This window comes from Labeo rohita, unplaced genomic scaffold (genome assembly GCF_022985175.1).
Source record: "Labeo rohita strain BAU-BD-2019 unplaced genomic scaffold, IGBB_LRoh.1.0 scaffold_1523, whole genome shotgun sequence".
Lineage (NCBI taxonomy): Eukaryota > Metazoa > Chordata > Actinopteri > Cypriniformes > Cyprinidae > Labeo > Labeo rohita.
The window spans coordinates 8,448-18,198 of record NW_026127696.1 but is presented as its reverse complement, the minus strand read 5'-3'; the positions used below and the strand labels follow the sequence as shown (position 1 = coordinate 18,198).

At 35.9% G+C, this 9,751-nt stretch overlaps 1 long non-coding RNA gene across 1 annotated transcript; it reads left to right on the top strand.

Moving 5' to 3' along the window:
* Nucleotides 1-2,341: 2,341 nt before the first annotated feature.
* LOC127158506 (uncharacterized) lies at nt 2,342-8,045 on the top strand. Its single transcript, XR_007826171.1, has 3 exons — nt 2,342-2,681; nt 7,570-7,709; nt 7,920-8,045. It is a non-coding gene; the product is annotated as an uncharacterized LOC127158506 (long non-coding RNA).
* Nucleotides 8,046-9,751: the final 1,706 nt, after the last annotated feature.

Here is a 9,751-nt window from a genome sequence, read left to right as displayed (position 1 = left end):
AGACACATTTCTCAAAAAGTTTAACAATGAGTAAGTTAAACATTAAGTAGCAAAAGTGATGACACACCAATCAGAATTGCTGCATCCAACAATGGAGAGAGGAAATGAACACATCATCTACATGGGTATTATACTTACACATACAGAATAATTACATAGTACAGTAACAGTACATTAGATGATGGAAATTTCACTATTCTATATGTACAGTAAACTGTAGCACATGTTGTACAACTTCAATAGTGTGACTTTATTTTTATGACAAAATTTATTTGTACTCATTTGTTTTAATGTGTAGCCTACTGCATTTTTGCAGAACTGAGAAATGACTACCCAGAGATATAGTCTTCTGTCAGGAGACCAAGAAACTGTTATAGTACTGTATACTGTAATGAAATTAAGCCAAATGTGCAGAGGATGCTGAATTTACTTTTCTAAATTTAATATTTATATACTGCACTGTATTGTGGTGCATACCAAGTTCATATACAGTTCTTTGGTCTGCTGCAAGGTTACTTTACAGTTGTAACGGGATGAACGAGACGAGAGGCGAGCGGATCCATTTGCGAGCTTTTATTGAATCGACAAGGCAAAGGCATGGTCAGGCAGGCAGGGTCAGAACAATGGCAAGCAGGTATATGAGTGCGATGCACAATAGAAGTCCGTGAGTCAGGCGTGGGTCGATCCGTGGCGAACATAATCCATAAAGGGGGCTGAGCGAAGGGAATGATCCGTAAACACGAGCGAGGGTTCAAAAGGCAGGCGGCTAGACAGACGAGAACGAGAAGACCAGGCGAAAGAACTAAACACTAGGAACACGGAAACTAGGAAAGATAACAATGGAAGATAACAACACTAACAACAATACTCCGTGGCATGCAAAGGGAAAGACCGGGGCTTTTATAGCGCCACTGATTGGTCACAGGAGTCGACGCAATAGGCGCGGTGGGTGATGGGAGTAGTAGTCCGGGGTGCAAAGCAACAGTCTGTGAGAAGTGACAGGGTGAGAGCGACATCTGGCGGTGAGCGGACCGCAGGACACCGACCAGATTCGTAACAACAGTAGTAAAATTAAAATATTTTTTTCCCAAAAGTTCATTGCTAAATTAGCAATCTGTACTTTAATTCATGTTGTATACTGTGATAGACATTGAGTTGCAAAATAATAAGTTTTTTTTTTTTTGGTTTTGTTTTTTTTTTTTTTTTTTTTTTTTTTTTTTTTGTTAGTGTTATTGATCTCATGAGTGTTCACTTGGCAGGAATGTCATTGTTGTATTTGAACTGTGTGTAAGAATACCTTTAATAACTAGATTGAAGCGTTCAAAAGACAAAATTATGCTGGCTTGTCTTAAAGTCTTGTTTAAAAACATAAATAGTCAGTTACATGTTGTAGAAGTTTGCTAAAGTGTTGCTAGTTGGTTGCTAGGATATTCTATGCAGTTGCTGAGGTGTTGCTAGATAATATGGTTGATAGTGCGTTATGAGTGATTACAGACATTCCCATCTCTGTTAATAACAGAAAATCAAACATTATTTCCAAAACTGATTCAGTTTCAGTGCTTTGATTATTATTATATTTCTTTCTTAGGAAATTAACATTAAATCATCGACATTAACATCTTAAACTTGCACTAAAACATGATTTATTCCATCTAAGTAGTAATTTAATAGAATCGCATGTCTTCATTAGTGATACAAGCTCAGAAACATTTATAACCTGTTGAAGTTTTCTAATATTGTTTATTAACTTGGTGGCATGATGGATATTGAAATGTTATTTATTTTTCATTTTACAGAGTGTAGATGATTAGGCTACTTAATGGTAATGCAATATTTGTGAACACAATTGTGTATGTCAGACTATAAATCCCCAAAAACTACACATGGGGGCTTGCTTTGGTGTTGCCACCCCTCATAGACCCCGTGCCACCCCTGTGCCACCCTAAAAATTATTTTCCAGATCCCCCCCTGTGTATTTGCAGATATAGCCTGCACATAATAATAATAATAATAATAATAATAATAATAATAATAATAATAATAATAGTAGTAATAATAATAATAATAATTATACACTTATGTATCTTACCCCCAGTCAAATATCCTCCATGGTTTGACCAGTTCTATGGAAAAACATATATATATATATATATATATATATATATATATATATATATACCCTCTTGCCTGGATTTGGTGGTGGTGGTGATGGTGGTCGGGATGATGTTGGGTTTGAAGGTGATGACCCCATTTCGTCATTTCCCCACTTTCATTACATTAACGTCAGCTATATCCTGGAACACAGTTGACTTGTGTCTTACTTTAAGCAAGTGAAATCAGACCCATCCGCAGGCCCGTCGCGACAAGGCAGGCAAACCAAGCAATTGCTTGGGGCCCCGAGCTGGCCTGGGGCCCCAAGACAACGACTGGTTAAGAATAAAATGCAGCGACAAACTGTGTGAGCGCCCCATTGATAGTGAATGCAGTAAAGTGCAATGACACTGTTATCGGGATCCCCCTCAAGGGGGCCCCCCTCGCTGACAGCAGCCAGCCAACCACGCGATCTCTGCTGCCGGCAAAATACAAAACTTCCTCGGCAGTCATGAAGCAGAATTATGCTTCAGGAAGCCAAAAAAGAAAGAAGAGAAAGGAAGAGGAGGATAAGAAAAAACAAGACAGTGGTAAGTGATAAATTACACACATAAAATAGCTCTACTTGTCTTGTACAAATGGTGCAATTTTGCAGCAGGTAGGCTAGCAGAAATATGTTTATGTATGTTAGCTAAGCTACCTGCCTGACAGCAAATGCTGCTTGTAACGAACAGTTAGAGCAACTTTTTTTTTGAACGGACGGAATATGGTTACATACTGTAATATGTTTTTTAACGGGATAAGGAAGATGCAGATCTGTTCCAGAATCGCTGTTTATCATATTTAATGACATGACATTGCTATAGCTTTGTAATAGGTTTTGATGAAAGTGGCATAGCATGCTATACTAACTATTCCACTGTGATAATCTATTTAGGAAAACCACACAATAAATTCTGTGCATCAAACATTAGCTTGGGATGTTTTTAAGCATTGGTAGTCGACTCACAGCACTACTAATAATTAGTAAACATTTAATTATAATTTCATTGTTTGTTAACAGTAAAAAGTGTATTTATATAGCAAATGTATATTTGATTTATATTTGATTTTATGGTACAGTGGTGTTTTTTGCAAATGTTCAATTGTTGAAAATGTTCAAATTTTATGCACTTTATATGCAACAGTGTGAGTGGATTTAAACTGTATGGCTATGCTGTGGTTCCTTTGCGTGCGTGCGTGCGGGGGGCCTCCATGTCCATTTTGCTTGGGGCCCCCAAATTCCTTCAAACGGCCCTGCCCATATTGGTTTCAGTTTCACTTTCATTTTTGCAAGCTCGCATGCATAATTAAAAATGAGGTAATCCATAGCAACGGTCCGGAGTGATGTGCGCTTCTCAAATGAATCATTCTTTTGAGCCGGATCTTTTTAGTAAACTGGATGAAACAGTTCAGCAAATCGGACTGAACTGTCTGAACCGTTTGCGGTTCAAGCCAGCACAGATCTACAAGTTTCAACCAAAACCTACATTCGGAGGTCCGACAGTAACTCCGACATGAGATGAGCCATTATACCAGCATATGATCCTATGATGCCGGTTTTTGCAAACTCATTGATTCAACGCTTCAGTTACTCCAACAACTGTACACTGAACTGAGAAAACAGTTCCCCAACCCATACCGTTGTAATTCATGCTCAGCTTTTGTGAACAGTAAAGCCATGCCTTTTTATTCGATTGGCCATTTTTAATCATCTGCCCATTTTTTATTAAACGAAGATGTCTAGAGCTATCCCCTGATCAGTCTACCAGCAGTGAGCAAAATAATACAGTAATAGTAATAGTAATAGTAATGATACAGTAATACAGGGTGTAGTGGTAATAACATAAATTATTTTAATACATGTGTTACATGTGTTAAGAACATTTTAGTTTATAGGGCCTATCAATAGTGCCTTAAAATAGCACAGCTGAGTACACTATATCTACTTAAGATTATCTTACTAAAGAATAATTTTTAGTATATTAAGTACAAAATTAGTGTGTGAAAACAGAGCACTGTGGAACTGCACCTGGAGTAGTTGGTGTTACACATATGGTCATACACTGATTAAATTACTTGACCACTTTCACTGACGTCTAGCATTTTTATAGAAATAAAAATCATTTAATTGAGTTGGAAAACATTCTAAACTGAGAGCATCTGCTGTACCAACGTGGTATCATGATAATTCGTATGTATTTTACGTAAAAAGTGGTTCTATAAAACCTTCATTTACTTACGTTTTCCAGACACTAAAACGTACAATACTGAAGGATTTACAGCATTTAAACGTAAAAAACTGACGTTGACGACATCTAAAAAGGAATCGTTATGAATATTAAAATTGCGGTATTAATTTCATTATTATTGTTGTGTTTAGTTGTCATATCAATGGCCTTATGTTTTCAGTTTCATTATTAAATTGTTTAATCGTTTAGCCTATTAATATGAAATTATAACATTTTGCTCTGTTGTGTGTGGTTTCTGCTGCCAGCTCGTTTCCAAGATGCATGATGTTAAACAAGACTACACTTCAAACCCTTAAAATAAATACCATCTCTGCAATCGTTTAATCATTCATGTAATATTTTAATTTATTTGCCGTGGTGGGACACAAAAGGCGTTTTAGCGACTATAAAAATGTTATGCTATATTGTTACTAATTTTTTTATTTCTCTGCATATTTTTGTCAGTTCCGTTTTATATAATTTTATAGGGAAAAAAATCAAAAATTAAAAAATCTAAATCTCTCCTTGATAAAATGATTAAAAAAGGGGGTAGGAGAGACTGACAGACCATGCTGGAGGATTTGCTGCTCGGTCTTGTGCTCAATGACAAACATCGTTTGAATGCGCATTAATCACGAAAGCAAAAGTGAAAGCAAACAGCGCAAAAGCGATTTCAATACCCTGCGTACTGATAGCGCGAAAACTATATACAATATTAAAATGTTTCGGGGTGCAACTGGTAAGAAAAAAAGACAAATTAACATCTAGCTCAACTGAATATCGCTCCAATTTCGTGATTGGGTGTTAGGCTATGTAGTGTGGGGCCAGGGTGGGTCAAGCTTCTGACTGGGTGGGCCAGGCGTGGAGCTGGGCCTGGATTCATATTTTGTGTAGGTGGCACTATTGTTCAGCACTTGCAGGCAGTATAATAGCCATTATGCATGAGTTTTAGGGTGATTTAAGTGAAAGGAGTGCATCAGAAAATCAGGATGTATTATTAAAAAAAGAAGATGTTGAGGACCAAGGAGGATATAGAAGCTAATGAGGTTGAGGACAGTGATGAAGAATAGGTTGTTGTGGAAGTCAGGCATTTGAATACATTATCGTAGGATTTCGAAGATGTGATCCATACAACCAGGCCAGGAAAGATGCCAATGTCTTTTGGTATTACAATTCTAACAGGTAGGGATGCTCAAAAATAATGACTGCACAAGTCAAAATGTAGTTAGGCCTACATGCGGAATGTATGAGGTACACTGAAAAAGAATGCTTTGTTTCCAATGCTTTGGAAACACTAAGGGTCCTATTTTAACGATCTGCACATGGTCTAAAGCGCACATCGCAGGTGCACTTGGCGTGCGTCCGAATCCACTTTTGCTATTTGAAGGACGGGAAAACGGTCAGCGCGCCTGGCGCATGATCTAAAATGGTTGTCCCTGTTCTCTTAATGAGTCATGGGTGTGTTTTGGGCGTAACGTGCATTAAACCAGTCAGAGTCTCATCTCCCATTCCCTTTAAGAGCCAGTTTCACTCACGCCATGGCGGATTTGCTATTTTCACGGCGGAATTTGCGAGAACAAAGACCGAACGCTTTTCCAGAGAGCAGGGCCGGTGCAAAGGAGGGGCATTCACGGGCCAAGGCCACTCATATGAGTTACTGTGCAGTGCACCCCCTTTCAAAACTCTCCCCTCCTTGCTGAACGTGATCGTTTTCGAAAGTGAAAGTAAAACCAAAATCAGCTGGCATTAGAAAGCGATTGACTATCCATAATGACATGTAGACATTTTTATATTTATGTACACAATAATAATCTTTTACATTGTAATCTTTTCATTTTTAATATTTGGCATGTTTGTGTGCTGCTGGGGGTCCCTAGATTGATGACAGTATTTCCTTTTTGGGGGTTAGTGGAATTTTATATTTTGGTTTTGTACTATGCAAACATGCTACCTACACATTTAATTGCAATACCGACTCACTGTAAAAAATAATTCAGGGGCTTTGTAAATATCACAAAAATAAAAACTTGTATTAACTTAATAAAATCTCTGAGTATCATTAAAGAGATTATTTGAGTTGGGCTTACCAAAATTAATAATTAAAAATCCCACAGTTTATTTTATCTCAAATTTACTTGTTCTGCTTAAGTATGTTTTAATAAAAAAAAAAAAAAAAAAAAAAAAAAAAAAAAAAAAAAAAAGCGTTTAACTAACAAATTATATTGTTCACATGTTCTTAATATTTTTGGTACATTTAAATGAAAGTATTTCAGAAAGTTGCAATAAAACTTGTCAGTTTTATAAACAGAAATTACTGCTTATTTTCTATCAATTTCTTTTGTATTTTGCATGGACTCGATGAAATTGAGTAAGTTTCGCGGCTATCGTGATCACGTGGACACAACGACCGCGGCCAACAACAGGAAATCTGCTTGCTGGTCACAAGAAAACTGAGGCTTTAACCACCTTAAGACTCCTTTAAAAATGCAAGTAAATCAGTATTAACAGTTAATGAAATATTGGCTGTGTTTTCGGGCACGCAAAACGTTCGGTGTAATGTGTATGTAAAGTGTCCTATTTTAAAGCAGCATAGCCTGCCCGTGTATGAGCGGGAGTGGCCGTATTACTGTTAACGTTAACCGCCGAGTTGATTTCGTCATTGTTATTTACTTGTGTGATGAGCCTATACGTGTGAGCAACTGCAGAAAACAACGACTAAACTAACGTTAGTCTATCCGTAGTCCAGCAGTTGTAACTGGTGTAATGGGACAAATCCCGGTGCAGCGTCAGTGGCCGGTTGAAATAAACCTTTTTTTATCGGCCGTCACTCTGGGTGAGTTCTCACACCATGTCGGAATAGCCAGAAACTACAACGTTACTGTGTGTGAAAAGCTAACGTAACGTCTCTTTGTATAACGCGTAATTACAACTGTAAACTCGGTGCAAAGTTTTCCGAGAGCCCCTAATGCTCACATTTGTACCAAAGCACCGCTGTAACATCACCCGGAATCACTGAAATGGCGGAGGCATAACGTAGTGAAGAAATTATCGCGCAAAATCAAGAATGGTTTTACTGTAGTAAAGTGTAGTAAGTTAACCATGTTTTGGCAGTTTGATTACTATGTGTATTGGATAGTTTTACTACAAATATAAGGGATATGGTTACTGTATTAATGTTTTTGTTTTTTTTTTGTTTTTTAATTTGTAGTAACACTGGCTAATTTTTAAAGGGGCAGTCAACCACTACCCTACTGTTATTAATTTGAAGTGTAAATCTATGAATCTCATGGTCAAAACAGCACTGACATCATCGTCCAAAAACTTCTACAAAACAACACAAAGCAGGAGGTAAGTGCAGTTTACTATAATGTTTCAGTATATGTGAAAATATAATGTTTCAGAATATATGAAATGTTAAAAAAAGTCATGATTTGTAGCGTATGTTGAAGATGGTCTGCTTCTCCAGGTGATATGAACCATATGGTCTGTGTCCTTGTGTTGTAACATAGAGGCTGAATATTAGCTCTAACCTGCTATTCTTTATATTTGTGTCTTCAGGATGTTGCTGATCCACGTATTGATGGTCAGCAGGAATTAGCTGTCCTCAACCAACTCCGTGATTGTAGCAGAGCCTGCTCCTATCTTGTGGGATTGGCATGTGCCTTGGACCTGCGATACCCCAAGAACTTTAAAGGGTTAGTTCATGCAAAAATGAATATTAGTCCATGATTTACTCACCCTCATGGCATCCTAGGTGTATATGACTTTCTTCTTTCAAACAAATCCAATCTGAGTTATATTAAAATTTGTTCTGGCTCTTCCAAACTTTATAATGGCATTGGGCTAGTGTGATGCACTTTTTATTATGGATGGATGCACTTTATCTGATTTTTGTTTGGACTGTTAAATGCTACAACCCACCCTAGGCATTTACAGAGCTTGGAAGAGCCAAGACAATGTTTAATATAACTCTGGATATATAATTGGATTTGTCTAAAAGTAGAACGTCATATACACTTAGGATGCCATGAGGGTGAGTAAATCATGGGCTTATATTCATTTTTGGATGAACTAACCCTTTAAATATATTTTGGAGGTCTTCCGAAACCATTTTCTGGAGTTGGATCTGCTGAAACTTTCAATAAAGGTTCAATAACTAAAAAATAATACCTTATTATATATATATATATATATATATAATAAGGAGAAAAGTAAAACAACTTAGTTTAATTTTTGTAAGGTCAAGTCATTTTTAATGAATTTTTTTTTCTTTGCTGAAAAAAAGTCTGCATATCCACAGTTCAGTGGCTAAAATTTACATTTATTTAACATGTTGTCATTTGCAAAGTATACCAGATTAAACTATAGTTCACCCAAAAAATGTTCACCCAAAAATGAAAATTATATAATTAATTACTCACCCTCATGTTGTTCCAAACCACTAAGACCTTTATTCATATTCAGAACACAAATAAAGAGATTTTTGATTGAATTCGAGATCTCTCTGGCCCTCGATAGACAGCAAGGGAACTGAAAAGTTCAAGGCCCAGAAATGCAGAAAAGACATCAATAAAATGGTCAATTTGACATCAGTGGTCCAATTATAGTTGTTAAAGTTGTTTTACTTTTCTTTGCGCACAAAAAGTATTCCTGTAGCTTCATATAATTACGGTTGAACCACTGATGTCATATGGACTATTTTAGTAATGTCCTTACTACATTTCTGTGACTTGATAGTGGTAGGACCCTTGCTGTCTATGGAGGATCAGAAAGCTCTTGGATTTCATCAGAAATATATTTGTGTTCTGATGATGAACCAGAGGTCTTACGGGTTTGGAACAACATGAGGGTAAGTAAATAATGACTGAATTTTATTTTTTTGTGAACTAACCCTTTAATGACATGTTTTTATCTTTGGTCTAATTTGGCAAGTAACAGTTAATGCCTAAAAATGTTATTTTTGATGAATTTTGTATGTTTGTAAGTGTCCACAGTTCAGTGGCTAAAATGTATATAACAAGTTGTCATTTGCAAAGTATGGTTGAATTGCAGTTATGGTCAAATATGGCAAATAAAAGTTTAATTAAAATATTGTGTTTTGTTTGTCGTTTAATTTTGTTATATTTATTGTAAAGTACATTATTATATTATTGTAAAGTACATTTATTGTAATAAATACAATTAAAAATATGTAAGTAAAAAAATATAGGATATTTGTATATACAAAATATAAATTAAATCTTTTTTGTTTTGGATTTACTATTGAATTACTATTGCATTGCATAAAGATTTTAATTATATTTACTCAATTTTATTTAAAAGATTAATTAATCGAATTAGTTGAATCTACTTAATTTTTTTAGTTACATTTACTTAATTAATAATAATAA